This window comes from Bubalus bubalis, chromosome 13 (genome assembly GCF_019923935.1).
Source record: "Bubalus bubalis isolate 160015118507 breed Murrah chromosome 13, NDDB_SH_1, whole genome shotgun sequence".
NCBI classification, from domain to species: Eukaryota; Metazoa; Chordata; class Mammalia; order Artiodactyla; family Bovidae; genus Bubalus; species Bubalus bubalis.
The window spans coordinates 2,571,468-2,591,649 of NC_059169.1; the positions used below are offsets into that span (position 1 = coordinate 2,571,468).

At 48.9% G+C, this 20,182-nt stretch overlaps 1 long non-coding RNA gene across 1 annotated transcript; it reads left to right on the forward strand.

Annotated features, from left to right (window-relative positions):
- Positions 1-10,549: 10,549 nt before the first annotated feature.
- On the forward strand, positions 10,550-18,107 carry LOC123464527. The gene is made up of 2 exons (XR_003102640.3): positions 10,550-11,640; positions 17,575-18,107. It is a non-coding gene; the product is annotated as an uncharacterized LOC123464527 (long non-coding RNA).
- Positions 18,108-20,182: the final 2,075 nt, after the last annotated feature.

A 20,182-nucleotide genomic window follows, 5' to 3' on the forward strand; every position in this document is an offset into this window, starting at 1 on the left:
AGACAAAGTGATAGGTAAGACGTGGATTTATTCAGAGAGAAATACCCTCCACAGACAGAATGTGGGCCGTCGCAGAGGGCGGGCGGAAGGCCTACAGACTTGGCGCAGATAGCGTTTATGGGCTGGATAACTTCATAGGCTAATGAGTGGGACGAATATTCCAGCTATTTTGGGGAAGGAGTGGAGATTTCCAGGAATTGGGCCACCACCCCCTTTCTGGTCTCCTGAGGTGCCTTGGAACTGTCATGGCCCTTCCGGGTGTATCATTTAGCTTGCTGATTGAGGATTCTCTGGGAGATCAGTTGGTGAAGAATCTGCCTGCAATGCAGGAGACCCTGATTCAATTGCTGGGTTGGAAAGACCCACTGGAGAAGGGATAGGCTGCCCACTCCAGTATTCTTGGGGTTCCTTGTGGCTCAGCTGGTAAAGAATCCGCCTGCAATGCAGGAGACCTGGGTTCGATTCCTGCGTTGGGAAGATCCCCTGGAGAAGATCCCCCGTATTCTGGCCTGGAGAATTCCACGAATGTTATAGTCCATGGGGTCACAAAGAGTCAGACAGGACTGAACGGCTTTCACTCACTTTGAGGGTCAAAGTCTAGTTGCAGTCCCTGTGTCTTCCTCCTGGACTCACTGGATTGTAATCGGTTTGTGTTGTGTCCTCAGGCCGCGCCTTTCTTTCAGAAGTTGTGCCCTGCCCCCTTCCCTCCTGTTGCAGTCCCTGTCTCAGGAGGAGATGTGAGCTTGCAGGTGGGGAGGTGATGATTCCTCGTCACTCAGAGCCCAGTGGGGATGTGGGGGAGGAGCGGAGAGCATGGTGCCGTGGCCACGGCCGCAGAGTGTCAGCCCAGGAGCGCCACTCTCCCCGGGGGCTACTCACCCGGTGTTCCTCAGAGTCCAGCCACGATGAAGCCCGCGGCCACGCATGGAGACCTTAATACAGGGTGCAGGAGTCCAGGGGGGCGGGCTCAGAGAGCAGCCCAGGGATGAAAAGAGGGGTGTCCAGGAGGGCAGGGGGTGGGCTCAGAGAGCAGCCCAGGGATGAAAAGAGGGGTGTCCAGGAGGGCAGGCTCGGAGAGAAGCCCGGGGATGAGTAAGAGGGGTGTCCAGGAGTCCAGGGGGTGGGCTCAGAGAGCAGCCCAGGGATGAAAAGAGGGGTGTCCAGGAGGGCAGGCTCGGAGAGAAGCCCGGGGATGAGAAAGAGGGGTGTCCAGGAGTCCAGGGGGTGGGCTCAGAGAGCAGCCCAGGGATGAAAAGAGGGGTGTCCAGGAGGGCAGGCTCGGAGAGAAGCCCGGGGATGAGTAAGAGGGGTGTCCAGGAGTCCAGGGGGTGGGCTCAGAGAGAAGCCTGGGGATGAAAAGAGGGGTGTCCAGGAGTCCAGGGGGGCGGGCTCAGAGAGTAGCCCGGTGATGAGAAAGTAGGGTGTCCAGGAGTCTAGGGGAGCGGGCTCAGACAGCAGCCTGGGGATGAGAAAGTGGGGTGTCCAGGAATCCAGGGGGGCAGGCTCAGAGAGTAGCCCAGGGATGAGAAAGTGGGGTGCCAAGAGGGCGGGCTCAGAGAGCAGCCTGGGGATGAGAAAGTGGGGTGTCCAGGAGTCCAGGAGGGCATGCTCAGAGAGTAGCCCAGGGATGAGAAAGTGGTGTCCAGGAGGGCAGGCTCAGAGAGAAGCCCGGGGATGAGAAAGTGGGGTGTCCAGGAGGGCAGGCTCAGAGAGTAGGCTGGGGATGAGAAAGTGGGGTGTCCAGCCCTCCAATCACAGACGGTGACCCTGGGCCAGTCCCTGGCATTGCTACCTCTGGGTCCTTAGCTGTGAGAGTTGGGGAATCCGCGTTACCTTCCTGGGATCGCTGGGATGAGCTGAATAGCAGAGTGAAGCAGGGTGGCCCTCGCTGCGCCGCCTGCTTGTGCCTGGCTCTCCTCACATGCAGTCAGCACCGCCCCTGGGTCAGCTTCAGATGTGCTGCAGAAGGTGCCGCCTCTGCGCGCTGTGAGACGCTGGCCACGGCCCGTCCGCGCGCTGTGAGACGCTGGCCACGGCCCGTGCGCGCGCTGTGAGACGCTGGCCACGGCCCGTCTGCGCGTTGTGAGATGCTGGCCACGGCCCGTCCGCCTGGCAGGTCACAGGCGTCGTGTCCTTTCGCCTTCCGGGCCTCAGGTTTCCTCCTCCCGCGGGGACACTAATTATACTCCCTTTGCAGGACGGCGGCGCTGGTCACATGAGATGCTGGAGCCGAGGACTTAGCGCGGAGCATAAACAGCCGCTCTGGTTATTTTTAGCACTGCCATTACCCGGTCCTGAGATTGCCCGGGCGCTTCTCACTGGGCGTTCACCTGACTGGCCTCCCCGAGCAGACCTTTCCTGACCCTCTCCTTTCCTCCTGGGTTGGCAGCCCAGGGGTGTCATTTGTGGCCTCACCGCAGGGGGTTTGGTCGCCATCCGCTGCAGTGGTGCCCGGGGCACGCTTGTGTCATCACCGGTCACACTCAAACGACCTGGGAACACCCAGTTGGAGTGGGGACAGCGTGACCCCGCGTGGGTCCACAGGGTCCCAGGGGTCCAGGGACTTACTTTCATCCAAAGTTCTTACCCTCTCTTTATGCATAAAGGAATCCCCTATAGAAAGTCTGAGTTTTAAACAATCATAAACTACTCACAGAAAAGCTCAAAGTACACCCAAATAATTTATTGCCTGAACCTTTGGAGAACGATTTGCCTCTGTTACATCCTACGACCCCTGAGCATTTTAATCTGTATCTTCTGAACACACGAATGGTCTCCACATGACCTCAACGGAGCCGGCAAAAACAGACTTAACAGAACACATCCCCAGATGGCAGGCACGGTTTCCCTAAAAAGCGGTGGAAAATGAAAGGACCCACTTCAGAACCTCACGTTGCATTTGGTCATCACGCTGCTTTGCTCCTCCCCGCCCTGGAGGAGCTCCTGGATCTTCTTTGACCCTCGCGACCTTGGGTCTGTCCGAGGCCTCCTCTTGACCAGAGGCAGCCAGGCGTCTGGCAGGAAGGGCCCTGCAGGGACGATGTCCATCCCTGGCCACTGAGATGGCCTCTGCTGGTGTCCTCACGCCTCCTCCCTTCGGAGATGACACCAGTCGGGTGGGAACCATCCTAAAACCGTGTGTGCAACCTGCTCCTCCTCCAGCAGTTGTTTATTCACTTGTCTATTTGCCCCTACTGGCGTGAACTTGCAGTTTCCAGTTCACTTGATGGATTATAATCTGTCATCACCATCACTCACCGTGATGCTCCGAGGTGCCTGGATCTGATGCTTCATCACCCTCTAAACACGTCCTCCCCATTGGCTTGAAGACAAGCTGCAGACGGACCGCGCCCCTCCCTGCCCTGGACTCCAAGGAGCGCTGGTTCCCCTAAGGGGAGAAGGGAACTCGGCAGCGAGGTCTGGAGCAGGTGCTGGTGTCTGTGGACAGAGCCAGCCGGCACGCGCACCCACAAGCAGCTCCAGACATATCTACTCATACTGAGAACCCCGAGTTCACACCGGAACCCCCTGTTCAGCAGGCTAGGATGGGCCCTGCCTCTCCTCCTGTGTCTGTAACCCCTGCCCCCAATGCTCAGCCTCCCCAGCCGCTGTCGACCGCCGCTACAACCTTCCCTGACCTGCAACCTTCCAGCTTCCATTTGGCCTCCTGCCAGACTGCAGCCCACCTGGGCTTTCTCCCCACACGGTCACCTCCACCTTGTAAGCTCTACTGTTGCTGTTCCTCCCACGTAACTCTCTCCTCCCCATGAAGCCTCTGGCCCTTTGTTCTGGTGCCTGGCACCTCCAGCTGTCCTCATCCTGCATCCCCACCCCAACTCCGACCTCCACTTGGATACACTCTCCATTCTGCTTGAGGTCCCAGTACTCAAGTGTGTCCCCGATCTCAGGCTGAAGCGGTCCCAAAGGCTGCCCTGTTCCCACGCCCTCCCCTCCCATCTCAGCCTCCATCCTGCTGCACCACAGCCCCAGGGACACCCCTGTGCCCAGCTGTGCCCTGGGCAAGGCTCACCTAATGCCACTCTGCCCCCCAGTCCTCCATGGCTCGTTCCACCCAACATGGACATTTACCTGGCTCCAGCCAACTGAGTGGCTTTAGGAGTGAATTGATGGGGAAGACAAGGGTTTCAAAGAAAAGAAGGAGACCCCCCTAAAATGCTTTAATGGTTTCAGCTACTTTCTAGAACAGTGCTAATAAAAACTCACTCTAAAAAATGTACCTTGTTATGCCCCAGGGCTTAATAGGCATGAAACTTGGTGAGGATGAGACATCTGGTCACCCAGACCTGCCTGTCAGTCAGCAGAGCCCCTGGGGGTATCCCTGGGGTGGGTGGAGGACGCCACAGTAACTGACGAAGTGCAGTGGCAACGGGCTCCCGGGAGCCTCCATGTCCATATCTGCATCGGACGTACTCTGTGCACCAAGCTATTGGCGGAAGTCCCGTGGCTTCTTTCTGTACTCTCTGTCGACCTCCTAGGTGATTCTCGGGACGTCCATTGGGGGGGGGCGGAGGCAGTGCGCTGGCTCTTACCCCCGTGTGGTCCAGGCCCAGGGTGATGCTGTCAAGATCCTTCGTATGGCCTTGAGACACAGTGTGTCTAGAGCCTGGACCCTCTGTGCTGGGCGTGCTCCGTCTGGCTCAGACTCTGCATCTGCTAAACACTTCAATATGCAGTGACTTGTTTAGTGAGTGCAATGTTTACTCAGGAAATGCCAACTAGCCAACAGAAAGGTTCACGAGCTCAGAGCCCATTAGCAACGGGGCCTTGTGAAGCTGGGGAGGGGAGGCGCCGTGGGAAAAGAAGGGCTTGCTCACCAGAGACCTGCTGAGACGTGATGCCTCTTTCCCTCCCAGAGTCACATACATTCTCGGTATTCCCATCTCATCTGTAGATGCTGAGGGTCACTTTAAGAAGGCATTTTCAGGGACAATTGCCCTTAGATAAAACGTTTATTATATGATTAAGTAAGCACATTCAAATCAAGTGGAAGATGACATTTCCGTTTATAGATAACGCTGGGATATCAGAATATTTGTAAACATCTAGCAAAGCAAACTGACAAAACTCAGATTCTTACTTCAAAGGGAATTTTAAAAATCGAGATGGACCAAAGGGTCAAATATAAACAAGAAAAAAACATATAAAGATCTAAACTGAAATACAGGTGGAAATGTAACCAACCTCAGAAGCGTGTTTTCTAAGCGTGAATCAATGGAAGAAACTACCAGAGGGAAGAGTCATAAATCTGACTTTGTAAAAATTAAAAACAAAAATTTAAATGAATGAAACCCAAGAGCAGGAATGAAATGAAAAGACAGAGACTGGGTAAATATTCTGGACAAATGGTTCATGGCCTCTGTTGAGGCAGCTCTTTTGCCAATCAGGAGGAGGAAAAAAAAAATAAAAGATGATTGTTCCCAAAGAGAAAATTTCCAAAGAGAAGAACAACAAAAATATAATTGCAAGTGGCCTAAATGAACTTTGAGCAAGTACAGAAGGAGAGAGGATGTTCCAAACTGATATGTCAGTCCCGGTGTAAAGAAAGCCTCCATTTGACACAGATCGCTATGACACATTCTGGAGCTGCTTACACATGCAACGGAGGAAAGGTGCAAAAAAACTGACATTGAAGGAAAAATTTCAGATCCAAGTCAGGAATTCTGCCAGCCCCCTAGCAGGCAGGGAGTGGTGACATGAGAACCCCGCGGACAAATCGGAATTATATTTTGTTTCATGACCACATTCAAGTTATTCTTGGGTAAAATGCATCATAGATTTTCCCAACTAGTTTGCTATGGTAAGTGTTCACTCCCTATCAAATAATCCATTTAATTAAAAAAAAAGAATAAAAATGATAGTACCTAATATGTACTGAGTACATTCTAGGTACAGTGTTACATATACAGAAATTTATTCAGTCATCACAATAAGCCTGAGCCTTAGGTTTTATTCTTATTATCCCTGGTTTATAAACGAGGGTTTTGTGTCTCAGCTTTCATGTATCAGTTCGTGCCAAAGACAAAATCTAAGTTCCAAGGGCTCCCTTAATGTTAGGCGTCAGCACCACCATCAGCTTCTTTATCACTGTCACCACCACCGTCACCATCTTCATCACCATCATCACCATGATCTCCATCATCACCACCATCAGCATCATCATCATCATCATCACCATCATCACCACCATCAGCAGCATCATCATCATCATCACCATCATCATCATCATCACCACCTTCACCATCTTCATCACCATCATCACCATGATCTCCATCATCACCACCATCACCACCACCATCACCATCACCACCACCGTCACCACCACCACCACCATCATCATCACCACCATCACCACCACCATCACCACCATCACCATCATCACCTTCACCATCACCACCATCACCACCATCACCACAATCACCACCATCACCATCATCACCTTCACCATCACCACCATCACCACCATCACCACAATCACCACCATCACCATCATCACCTTCACCATCACCACCATCACCACCATCACCACAATCACCACCATCACCATCATCACCACCATCACCATCACCACCATCACCACCATCACCATCATCACCTTCACCATCACCACCATCACCACCATCACCACAATCACCACCATCTCCATCATCACCACCATCACCACCATCACCACCATCATCACCACCATCAGCATCATCATCATCATCATCACCATCATCATCATCACCACCTTCACCATCTTCATCACCATCATCACCATGATCTCCACCGTCACCACCATCACCACCACCTTCACCATCACCACCACCGTCACCACCACCACCACCATCATCACCACCATCAGCATCATCATCATCATCACCACCATCATCATCATCACCATCTTCACCACCATCACCATCTTCATCATCTTCATCAGCACCATCACCACCATCATCACCATCACCACCGTCACCACCACCACCACCATCATCACCACCATCAGCATCATCATCATCACCATCATCATCATCATCACCACCTTCACCACCATCATCACCACCATCACCACCACCATCATCACCATCACCACCATCAGCATCATCATCACCACCTTCACCACCATCACCATCATCACCACCACCACCATCATCACCACCACCACCATCACCATAATTCTGGGCCCGGTTCCTTCTGGTCCTATAATCCCAAAGGTCTCCCACCCCTGATCTTTGACACTCCCACCGTTGCCACTTTGGCTGTTGAAAGATACTTTTCCTCCAAAGTAACTAAGTGTTAGTCGCTCAGTCGCGTGTGAATCTTTTCGGCCCATGGACTGTAGTCCACCAGGCTTCTCTCTCCATGGAATTCCACAGGCAAGAATACTGGAGTGGTTTGCCATTCCCTTCTCCAAGGTTTTCCCTCAAAGTGCATATCAAATGTTCCCTCTCTACAAACTCTGTGGTTCCACATCCTCAATGCCAAGTGAAGGCATATCTCCTTACTATGCTATTATATATATATATAAATTCAGTGATGATATGTGTCTATATCATATATAATGTATAAATATAAATATATATGTGTGTGCTTAGTCGTTCAGTCATGTCCCCATGGTTGTGTCCTCTCTGAGACCCCATGGACTGCAGCCCGCCAGGCTCCTCTGTCCGTGGGGATACTCTGGGCAAGGATACTGGAGTGAAGAGCCTATCCCATCTCCAGGGGATCTTCCCTACCCAGGAATTGAACTGAAGTCTCCTGCCTTGCATTCGGATTCTTTACCAGCTGAGCTACTAGGGAAGCCCTAACCATAAAAATATATATACACATGACTTTTAAAATGTAGAGTTTAGACCTACCCAAAGGTCCAGCACTTAGAACACTGCAGGTTATGGATTTGTGGAAAGCATGGAAAGCACATGACATTGCACAAGCTTCCTATGTTTGTATCAAATAAGTTGGTTACACACTAAAAGTGAACAAATTCTGCGTCACCCGCTCTGTCAATTACAATGCAGACCACAGCCACCTCCAGCAAAGCGCAAAACTATGGTGCCCACTTGGGAACAAATAAGGCCATTATTTGATATCTAAAGTGGACAGATCTCTTGAAAAAGAAATCTATTTGTTGGATTTCCCACCATCCTCTCCAGAATTTGACTCTTCTGAGTACGCCCTGGCTGAACAGGCTAAATGCTAACGATGCTCCGGAGTCTCATCACCTGAGACAGGTAAAGGAGGCTCCTGAGCCACGGCCCTCACTGTTTCAAAGCAGAGGCGAGAAATGACCAGTCCGCCATTGAAGCCGGATGTGTTTATCTGTACCCGCGTTCACTGGGGACAAATACCAGATCCACTTGTGATTTTTTTCCTACTGCTGGCAAGGCATTACCAAAATCAACATTGAGCTGCTGCGAGTGGGTTTGGAGATTATATGTATATATTTATTTAAAAATGAAGTTCTAAAATTGTAGCTAAAGCGGATGGGCACTGATCCCAGAGGACGGTGTTTCCTTCCGTGACAGCGCTTCTCGAGAGAGAATGTTTGCTGTGCTAAGATTCACTTTTAGGATTTTTGAATCTGTAGCTGCAAGAGCCCATCCAGAAAGACGAACATCCAGGAGGCAGATATGTACCTTACATGTGGAGCAGCTTGGTATTGCCAACTTAGATGCATGTCGATAGCAAAAAGCCTCTGTTTACGCTCCTTGGTACAGGGTTTAAGATGAGCGAGAACAAGGAAAACGTGCCAGACTCTCCCCACCCTCCCATCTTGAAAACTCCCGAGACTCTTTCCTCTGTCCAGTTAGATAATTTCATCATGACTATATAAAGGCTTTCATGGAGCTTGATTCTTTTAAAAACATACACCACGCCTTGGCATGGCAAACCTGAGACTCAGCATCATGCAGAAAGGCAGCGTCTGCATGTTGATTGCAGAATGGCCTCCCGCAAGGGCCGTGGTCCTGAGACTCAACAAACCTTTGGATGGTGGACTCTGGGGCTGTCTGAGGACACCTTCGGTGACAAAAGCTGAGCTTGCTCATTCATTCTGCTTGCCACCAGGAAAAACGGACAGCTGTCTCCTCTTGTGTGTGTTTCTTACAAGAGACAGGACAGCAGGGAGGAGGGGCAGAGACAGAAGGAAGGCATCCAAGAGGAAAGGACACTGAGGGGTCTGTAAACCAGCGACAAGGAAGCTTTATAAGGTAAGAGGCAGCCGATCTGAGAGACCCAGGCGTGGGTTCCTCTTCACGGTGCTTTATATGAGGACAGGTTCTTCAGATCAGAAGCGGCACAGACAGGATCCCACGGTCAAGGGAGTTTGCACTTTCTGCACCACCAGCGGACCCCCTGCCTTCCTGTTTGGTCACGTGGTTTAGCAGAAGCCTCTCCAGAGGGCCTCTAACCCGCATGGTTTAAAAGAAAATGCAGAAGAGGAATCTTGAGCATGTGGGAAGCCGCTGTCTCACCTCTCCCCTTTGGGACATGGAGAAGTCCTGCACCTGTGTGACCGTGAGGGCCTCTGTGGCTACCTCCACTTCCTTCTTTCTGTCTTGCGTCTCTCCCACAGCCCCCCTCCCATGGAGGAGTTCTCTGTCTGGTGCCCCAATGGCTCTCTGCTTCCCTGATAAGGAGCTTGCAAGGTTTCTAGCAACTTCCATGCCACTAATTCCTTCTGGGAAGTTCAGATGGACTGGAAGTTCCATGTAAAGGCACTGGATATTCATAAGGGCCAGGCTCTGCTCTGAGCTTTGCATTCAGTTTCTCATCTTTTTTTTTTTTTTTTCCACAAAACTGCTAGGTTTGAATCCCCACCCCCCACCACCTCAAATTATAAAGAAAAATGGCCTGGAGAATTCAAAATTTACCCCACTGACTTTTACATGGTGGCAGCCAAGATTCCAGCCAAGATGGGTAACTTCCGTCTTAACCTGAATATTTCCTGTGAGCGAGCAGGTCTTCCACATACTGTGAGATGATAGTTCCCAGAAACAAGCCTGATGGCCCAGGCCTCCTCTTGGGAACCAACCTGGGAGTCAAGGGCATCCAGGCTGCAGGCAGGCAGGGACTTTGCACGTGGATCTTGGAGAGAGCTGCCTGGAAGGCTGGTGAGGGTGGGGACTGGTGATGCTCAGATAACCCTGCCGTGACTCCCTGCAGTGGCCCCAGGGTGGGCTCCCCTCATCCACTCACTCTGGTCAAAGCTGTGGTTTCTCCAGCGGTCATGTACGGTGTGAGAGCTGGAGCATAAAGAAGGCTGAGTGCCAAAGAACTGATGCTTTCCGATCGAGATGCTGGAGAAGACTCTTGAGAGTCCCTTGGATAGTAGGGAGATCAAACCAATCAATCTTAAAGGAAATCAATCCTGAATAGTCATTGGAAGGACTGATGCTGAAGCTCCAATACTTTGGCCACCTGATGCTAAGAGCTGACTCATTGGAAAAGACATCAATGATGGGAAGGATTGAAGGCAGGAGGAGAAGGGGATGGCAGAGGACGAGATGGTTGGATGGCATCACTGACTCAATGGACATGAGTTTGGGTGAGCTCCGGGAGATGGTGAAGGACAGGGAAGCCTGTCATGCAATAGCCCACCTGGTCACAAAGAGTCGTACACAACTGAGCAAACGAACAACATCCTCTCATGTGCAACATCCTCCTGTGTCCATTGTTGCCTTGAGAGGATCCACAGAGAAGCCCTCACTTGTCTTATGAAGGTATATTACTGCTAAATTCAAGAGGAAGAGAAGGAAAAAGGGGAAATGAAGACATCCTTGGTTTAAAACTTAACTCTTCCCCTGAAACTGGGAACGAGTGTGTTGTTTATGTTGAAACTTCAGCCTGGCTTAGCTCACATGACACCATCTATCAAAATTCCTAGCTTGCAGATTCATCCTGCCAGACTCAATTATGGAGTTAATTCCATCCTAACTGGAAACAGAGCTTTTGGTTCATTTCCTCTCCAACCTCTCTTGGGATGCGTTTGATATGATTCCAGGGTGTCCAAGTTCAGGCCAGTTTGGTTGGAATCAATGGGCGTTTTCTGGCTCATCTTCTGTGGTGTAAAGACACACACACACATTCGCACACACCACACACTCACACATGTGCTTGTGTGCTGCCCCAAAGCACACACACGCACACACACTCACACTCAAGCGCAGGTGTGCACACCCACACTCACACACACACACGTGCACGGAAGCCCTGGCTCCCCTCACATCTGGCTGCACATTTTCGACAAGGTGTGCTCCTGCTCTTCCTCAACATTTGCAAGCCACGTTGTTGACCTCTGGCCTCTCTCCCAAGCTGTTTTCGTAGGTCACTGCCTTCATTCTCTCCCTCATTGCAAAAGTCCTGTTTCGATGAGCAGGGTCTGACAAGAACAGAACACCGTGTCTTCAGTGAACTCACCACAGATGCATTACAACACCGCTATCATCAGATCGCTTTCTCAGACGGAAGGAATTCCTGCCAGTTCTGATACGCAGCTGAGTTGCGGTTTAACTCCTCGTGCTGAGAATGCCACGGGGAGTGAGATGGAGCGGCCCTGTGTTCTCTCTACGCAGTGCAGGTAGAGAACACCTTTGCAGAGACAGATGCAACGTCACGCTGATATTCTCATTCATTCGCTTCAAGGTAATGCTGGCCAAGTTTTCTGCTTTTTGTTCAACTGGCTGTGTTTGGTAAAACTGTATAAAAGAATCATTTTTTGTAGGTGACAGTCACTGAAGATCATCAATTTATATGTCTTATCACTAAAGATAAGCTCCCATGGTTGGAAATGTCAGATAGAAGGAGAATATGGCTTTTGACTTTATTGTAAGACAATCAGCTTAAGCCTGCATGCTTTGTGCTAAGTCATTTCAGTTATGTCTGACTCTTTGCGACCCCATGGACTGTAGCCTGCCAGGCTCCTCTGTCCATGAGATTCTCCAGGCAAGGATACTGGAGTGGGTTGCCATGTCCTCCTCCAGGGGATCTTCCCCAACCAGGGATCGAACCTGCGTCTCCTGCGGCTCCAACGTTGCAGATGGATTCTTTACCACTGAGCTACTAGGGAAGCCCAATCAGTTTAAGAGAAAGCATACAACTTTAAATTAAAAACTAAATTAATTTAAAAACTATGGTCATTTTCAAAAATAAGAATATAAAAATACCCCAACTTTCTACACAAGAGCACTTACGTTTAATGACAACACAGATGTACTTTATTATTTATTTACTTGGCTGTACCATGCGGCATGTGGGATCTTAGTTCCTCGACCAAGCATTGAACCCAAGCCGCCTGCAGGGGAAGCATGGACTCTTAACCACTGGATGGCCAGGGGATCCCAAGCATGTACTTCAGTAGAATATACAAAATACAGTATATATTTTAGGCAGAGAGTCACTTCTAGTGAGAGGCCACTAGAAGTGGTCTAATTTAATTGTATCAGTTTAAATAAATAAATCAGTTTGTATAAAGTTTAATTGTATCAGGTTCTTGAGATGGAAATAAAATATGACGATGTGGTCATACAAGGTAAAATACATTCCTGAACAGGAAAAGCTCTTTTGTGAGTTGTATGTCGTGTTACCATCAGAGACACAGAAAGAGAAATTAAATAAGAACCATAGAAAGAGCAGATGCATGGAACTATAATTTCATGGAGAAAACGGTAGTTTTGTCTTTCTTGTAAGAACATGAACCATTTTGATTCTAAATGTCACTCCATCCCCAGATCCCGTGTGAGCCTGTCTTATAAACTGGGAAAGTGCATAAGCTTTTTAGCCCCTACTTTTCAGGTAGAGGGTTGCTCACAAGGTCAAGTTATCTGAGGCTACGCCAGAGCTCAGAGTTGGTCGTTGAGAGGGGTCAGTGGCTACAGGACACACTTCAGGGCTCCTCCAGGACAGAGGGCCGCAGAGCCTCAGCTTCTAGGCTGCGGGGAGGAGACCTTGGCTGCATCTCCGTCCTTGCTTTTCTGAGAGAGGAGGTCACGTTGTCGCTTAGCTGGGCAGTCACATCCCCACGTCGCGGGGCTCCAGGTGGGGTGCTGACAGTTGTGGGCCTCGGGTTCTGACTCCTGGTGTTCAAGTTCTTCTTAGTTGTATGACTTGGGCTGGGTTATTAAGCCTGGGAATTGCTTTCCTCCTGTTGGAATCATGACCTCTGCTCTGTAGAGCTGACGAAGGTGAAAGTGAAAGTGTTAGTCGCTCAGTCGTGTCCAACTCTTTGCAACTCCATGGACTGTAGCCCACCAGGCTCCTCTGACCGTGGGATTCTCCAGGCAAGAATACTGGAGCGAGTTGCCATGCCCTTCTCCAGGGGATCTTCCCTATCCAGGGATCGAACCAGGGTCTCCTGCCTTGCAGGCAGATGTGGGAGTTAAATTAGCCAGTTTTTGCAAAGCGCTCAGCAGCGAGCCCGTCGCCTGTGGAGCCATTGGTCAGTGTTCTCTGGGGACACAGCCACCACTGAATCACTTTCTGCACTGGGACCTTTAACCCCGTATCTCAGGCCTCTGGCAATAAGGAAACACTTCGTTTCCGGCTTGGGAGCGAAAACCATGACTCCAACTTTATGACAGGAAATACAATCCAAACAGTATTTTTTTTTCGCCAGGCTCAAGTTTCCTCCTTGAGATCACCAGGTGCCCTTTGCTGAGTCTCGGCGGGCACTTCCAGCACCGATTCCCAGAGGCCGGACTGTCACAGGGCCCTAGGGTTCCGGGAATGCATGTTTTCTGAATGTCAGAATCCTCGCACCCAAGTGACCCAAGTGGGGTCCCCAGACCTCAACTCCGTCACTTTCTCTCCAGGGGATATCTCCCTAACCAGGTCAGCTGGATCGTGTGGACATCAGAGCTCATGGCTCTCACCACAGTGTCATACGTTTCAGAGTTGAAGGGCACATTCAAAATTATTCTTCTAATCCCTTCAGTGTGCAGGGCATGAACCTAAGACTGGGCAAGCAGAGGACGGAGAAGCCTGTAGGCTACAGTCCATGGGGTCTCTGGACACGATTCCATACCCACTTCTGCCTTTTGAAGAGTCTAGCTTCCAGTCATCCAGAGCCCCGTCTGCATGTGGCATGAACTTTCTTGCAGGAGTGGAAACAACTTCCCCAAGATCGGCTGTCCCAGAGCCTTGGGGACCCAGCCTGGGCCCCCGGGCTCAGCCCTTTGGATTCTGTCTGGGTTAATGCTTCCATGGTGCTCAGACCTGGCAGGCAGCCAGGAGAGGAAATGTGCAACCTGGATGAAGAGCGGGCGCTCAGATGTTTCACCTCCTCCTCTCGTCAGTACCTTAAGGAAGTATTCATTTCCTCTCTTTTTTAAACTTCCTCTGGGAATGTTAAAAATGGAAGACTTTATTTGAGCTTATCTGAATTTGTTGTCACCTGCAAATCCAGACCTCCGTTTACCTGCTCACAATGCACTTGTCATCTGTGTCAGGAAGATTTTTACAGGTTCCAACATTCAGCTTGGATGAAATTGCCAAAATCAGGGAAGCGAGCCTATGTTCATACATACTCGTGTAAAAGAGGTTTTTTGGTTGCTGTCACAAGTCCTTAAATGTTTATTGGATAAATGAATGAATGACCCCTATAGCCACACCGCTGCTATGACTTGAGACAGACTCCATCCACATTCTGAATGTTTATTTCAAGTATCTATCTGCTGAGAACTTTTCTCTAAATAACATTTATATCTTGCAATAATTTTAGATTTTCAGAAAAGTTGCATGCATTTCGCAGAGAACTTTCCTAGTGTTAATGTTTTATGTAACCATGTTGCATTTTCTAAGACCCTGAAATTAACATTGCTGTAATACTTTTAACTATAGACTTTATTCAGATTTCACCATTCTTTAAACCAATGTTCCTTTTCTCTTCCAGGATTTAATTCAGGATACCATATCATATTTAGAAGTGGTTGGAGACTTTTTTTCTCCCTCATAAAATTAAACAAGCCAAACTTCCCCTAAGAAAATAACAACTGATGAAATTTACTGGGAGTTGGAAGGATTATTCTACAAAGGGCCAGATAGTACAGAAAATCCCATGGACGGAGAAGCCTGCAGGCTACAGTCCATGGGGTCGCAAAGAGTCGGACTCGACTGAGCGACTTCACCTTCGCTTTTCACTGTCAGCTTTGCAAAAGTAGCCACAGACAATGATTAAACAGTGAGCACAGCTGTGTTCCAATAAAACTTTATTTGCAAAACACGAGCTGGTCATATTTCAGTCTTAGGCAACAATTTTCCAACCTCTGATTTTATTGAGCTGTGATTTAACATCTAACTTGGTGTAATAGTCACTCCCTTCTTTCATTGTTACCAAAGCATGTGGAGTTCTATGCCCTGGAGTGAGCTACATAGAGCGCCTTCTCCTGTTTTCTAGACTGAAGGTGGCAGAATTCTCTTGACTAAAGATATCTCTGTCTACTTTAACCTACACTCAGAAATCCTCTACTGTAATACTAAGAGAACAATCACTATACAAATTTAAATTGCCAGTTAATGATCATTATCTTGCAATAAGGGTTGTATTAATATCCGCTTGGCTGAAGGGGAGAGGCTTTTGAAAACTGGTGAATCTTGTCAATCAATTCCACTTAACTGAAATGTATTTTTGTAAGATGCATTCACCTTTTATGTAGCTATGTTTGGAGATTACTTCTTTGAAAAGTGAGCTATTCATTCTGAGTTGTTAATCTTTTTTTTGAACGTATATTTTATTCTTTGGAGCATTTTTAGGTCCATGCAGGAACTGAGCGAGAGGCACAGAGTGTCCCCATAAGCCCCTTGCTCCCACCACTGCCCCCAGCTTCCCTCACTGGGTCATCCTGACTGGTCCATGGGGCCCAGATGTTGGTGAAACAGTGTCCTGGGTGTGTCTGTGAGGATGCTTTGAATGGGATCGGCACTTGCATTGGTAACTAAGTAAGGGCGATTGCTCTCCCCAGTGTAGGCGTGGGCCTCACCCAGTCAGTTGAAGACCTGACTAGAAGAAAGGCTGAACCTCCCCATATAAGAGAGAACTCCTCCCCGCTAACTGGCTCTCTGGGACTCTGGCTTTCCCTGAGCTCAGGCAGTGGTTTTTAATTTTAATGAAATCCACCCGATGCACTGCTTCTTTCCTGGATCGTGTTTTAGTGATGTCCTCACCAAATCAAAACTCATCTCGATTTGCTCCTGGGCCATCTTCTGGGAGTGTATGGCTTTGCATTTTGTGCTTAGTTCTGCCACCTATTCTGAGTTAATTTTTGTGAAGTTTGTAGGGTCTGTGTCTGGCTTTATTTTTTTGCATATGGATGTCCAGTTGCTTCAGGATGTTCCTTTGTTGCAGAGACTGTCTTTTCTCCATTGATTTACCTTGGTTCTTTTTTCAAAAATCATTTGTCTTTATTTGTGCGGGTCTATTTCTAGGTTATCTGTTCTATTTCATTGATCTGTTTTGTCTGTTCTTCTGCCAATCCCGTACCGTTGTAATTATTCTACTTCTACAGTAAGTGCTGAAGTTGGGTACATTAGTACTCTGACTTTTTTCTTCTTAAATATTGGGATGCTATTCTGGGTTTATTAACCTTTTAAAGTTCTGAAAGATTTTCAGGTGTAGATTCTTTACAACTATCTCTCTTTTTGTGTATGTAGGTAAAAATACATAGGGTTTTTAATTAATACATATAAATTTCTTGGAAATCATTCCTTATTTTCTAGGCCCTGAGCCCTCCAGCTATGTTGAGCTTCCTGGGAATACACCTAGAGCTTGATTTTATTTCATTTTTTCTGTCAGGGAAGCATGTGCCCAGTGCTGTTTTTGGTTGTTTTTAAAAAAAGTTTCTGAAAGCTTTTAATGCTTCGGCTATCATCTGTAGAAGCCACAGTCTGAGGTGTAGAGAGTCCTTTACATAGCTGTGGAAAATGAATTTCCCAGAGTTACAAGGTGTGGGTTTTGGCATGTTCAGTAAAAAAGAAACGAACGATAGTAAAAAGGAATTTCTAAGAACATTCCTTTACCTGTGAGTAATCTTGTTTTATTTCCTGCTTGATCTCCCTGAAAGGAATTAATCCTCCTGGGAACACCCCGAGGTTTCATGAGACCCCAGGGAAGTTGTGGTTTACGACAGAGCTAACAACCCTCGGTGCATGTCGCTGTCACAGAAGGAGGAGTGGGGGCTTCAGTCTGCGACTGCACACGGCTTGCTGTCTCCTTCTCCTGCCTTCTGGGGAGTTTTCTGGGCCCACGAATGTGACTGGGGAATCAGGCAGGCTAGACAGCGACATTGCCAGTGGGTTAGCGTGACCTTCTCTGGAGTAGAGTTTGGTAGAGTGACTGGCACCGTCATTATTAGGAAATTGGAGATTGTCCACTTTGAAATTTGTATTTTATTTTAAATCAGTGATTTTTAGCTTTTTTTTTTTTCAAACAGTTTGGGAATCTCCTGGCAGTTATAGATTGAGTCCTTGGAAAAATACTGTTACACAAAGCTTTGCTTATAATTTTTAAGAGATACAAAGATGTTCTGCATTTCAGAATGAGAACTTATCTTTTAAAATCTCATTTTTGAACTTACTTTTTGTAAGGTATACACCAGGTGTTGCAGAAGGAAACGGCAGCCCACTCCAGTGTTCCTGCCTGGGAAATCTCATGGACAGAGGAGCCTGGCGGGCTACAGTCCATGGGGTCGCGAAAGAGTCAGACGCAACTGAGTGGCAGAGCACATACCACGCTTGCCATATAGCTTCTTCTAACTCATGTTTCCTGGATGGATGCTCTGTTTACTTTAACAATTTTGTTTCAATGCTATAAACCAAGAGTGAGTCAACTGTGGCCCCTGGCTCTGGTATGGGCACCCACCTGTGCTTGTAAATAAAGTTTTATTGGGACGTGGCCCTGACCGTTTGTGTATCCGTTGTCTACTGCCACTTTCCTGCTACAAAAGCAAAGTGAATAGTTGAGAATGAGGTCGCACAGCCTGAAAAACGGAAATATTTACTATCTGGACCTTTTTGGAGAAAACTAGCTGACTTGTGCTATGAAGAGTGAAATTTGGGACGGTGCAATGTATGGCTTTTTATTTGATTCATGTCAATAATAAATTATATTTGAAACATTCTCCAGATCACACGAGCTTGATATTCATGTAGCAGGATGCTTAATGAGACTTGCCCTGTTATCTCAGAATCTGGGCCAAGCCTGCAAGCTGAGACAACGATCGCTCACCTCCCAGGCTGAGAACAACAACTCCCCACCCCCGCCTCACCAGAGACCCTCAGTGGTTCCACTCAACCTTGCCCAGCGGGTTCATCTCTGCACTCCCTGCCCTCGAACACACTGTTGAGAAAACAAATGAGTCAGTTCTAAAGGTTGCCATTACTCCATGTTAATGGGGTATCATGTGTGTTTACCTTTTTCACTGGCCTGCCAAGAGAATCCAGGAAGAGTCTGTCTCATAGCACCCAGCTCTCACTCTTAGCCATTGCGGCTGCTTCTACTTCTTGTATAAAAAGTAGGAACTCGGGAGTTGCATTCAGTCATTTCTGCAGCCAGCATCCCGTTGGGCGGCTTCCCCACTCACTGCTCTGAACGCGGCCCAGAAGTAGAAAGACAAATCAGTGCGGTGGTCTTGCAGCTGATGGCCAAGCCTGGACCTCAGGTCCTGCCTGTGAGCCGGCCACCCTGGGCGCCATTGTTTCTGCTGACCACGCATTAGGATGGGGGCAGCGCCGCAGGCTGGATTTGCTCCAGTCAACCGAGGAAGGAAAGTCCAAACTTAAAAGTTTTGTGCATTGGGATCCGCTCATCTCTTTCAGAATCAGTTCACCAGAGTGTAAAGACATCTGAATGAACAAGGCCAAGTGAGAAGTAACTCTGCCTTGTGGATCAGTTTGCATCCTTATGGTGGGAGAGGATGGGGAATGCAGAAAGCCATCCCCCACCCTTACTTTCCCCATTGCGACATGTCTGCCGGAGGATCCACCCTGCGGAGCCCTGGGTGTGACCTGTAGGGAGCATGCTGGGGATCCCAGGAGCATCAGATGGCGCTCACCTGCTGGGAGGAGTGCTCCAAGGACGTGCCCTCCCCAGCCTCTCCTTCTAGCACTTTGTAAGAGCCCCGGAGCCCCTCGCTCTGACCCTTCACGTGGCTCAGGCAGCACTAGGGGCGCTGGGCAGGATGGCACAGCCTCTCACTCCTCCCGGGAGGAGGAAGAGATGCTGTCAGAGCCGCATCTGCAAACTGCACGAGGCGGATGGTTTGGCTTAACGCTCCGAGGTAGTGTACACACTGGCTCCCAGACACATGCTGATGGCTCCAGCCGTCTGCTGGACGGACACCTGGCCGACGCTCAAACACAGGTGCCAAATGGCTTCAGGGGCACCCGCCTAAGGTAGACTGTGGGTCCCTGGGAAAACGCTCTGTGCCCGGTGGGGCTGACCTCTCCACGGAAACAGCGACGTGGGGCTGCTTCCCCTGCAGAAGGCGGGAGAGTTCCCACACTGAGCGGTGCTGAGATGCTGGAGGTCTGTTTTTATGTTAAATTCTGTAAACAGAATCACAGATGTAGAGAACTGACTGATGGTTGCCAAGGGGGAGGGTTTTGGGGGAGGCGTGGAGGGGGAGGTTGGGGTCTGCAGATGTAAGGTTTTGCATGTAGAAGGGATAAAGAAGGTCCCTCTGTAGAGCACAGGGAACTATATTCAGTGTCCTGTATAAGGGAAGTTGCCCAGTCGTGTACGACTCTGCGATCCCGTGGACTGTAGCCTACCAGTCAACTCCGTCCATGGAGTTTTCCAGGCAACAGCACAGGAGTGCGTTGCCATTTCCTTCTCCAGGGGATCTTCCCGACCCAGGGATCGGATCGAATCCAGGTCTCCCGCATTGCAGGCAGACACTTTACCATCTGAGCCACCAGGGAAGCTATCCTATATAAACCATATGGAAAAAATATTTTTAAAAGAAATGTATATATGTATAACTGAGTGACTTCACTATGCAGCAGGAATTAATACAACATTATAAATCACCTGCACTTCAGTAGATTTTTTGAAAAAGTAGTATGTCATTTATTTGCAACACCACCAGCAGAACCCCTGAGATAGGCAGATATTCCTTTATCTGCCTATGAACAGTGCATTTCCTTTCCTGCTTATGATGGAACATGCCTGACGCTGCTTGTCACCTGGCACCCA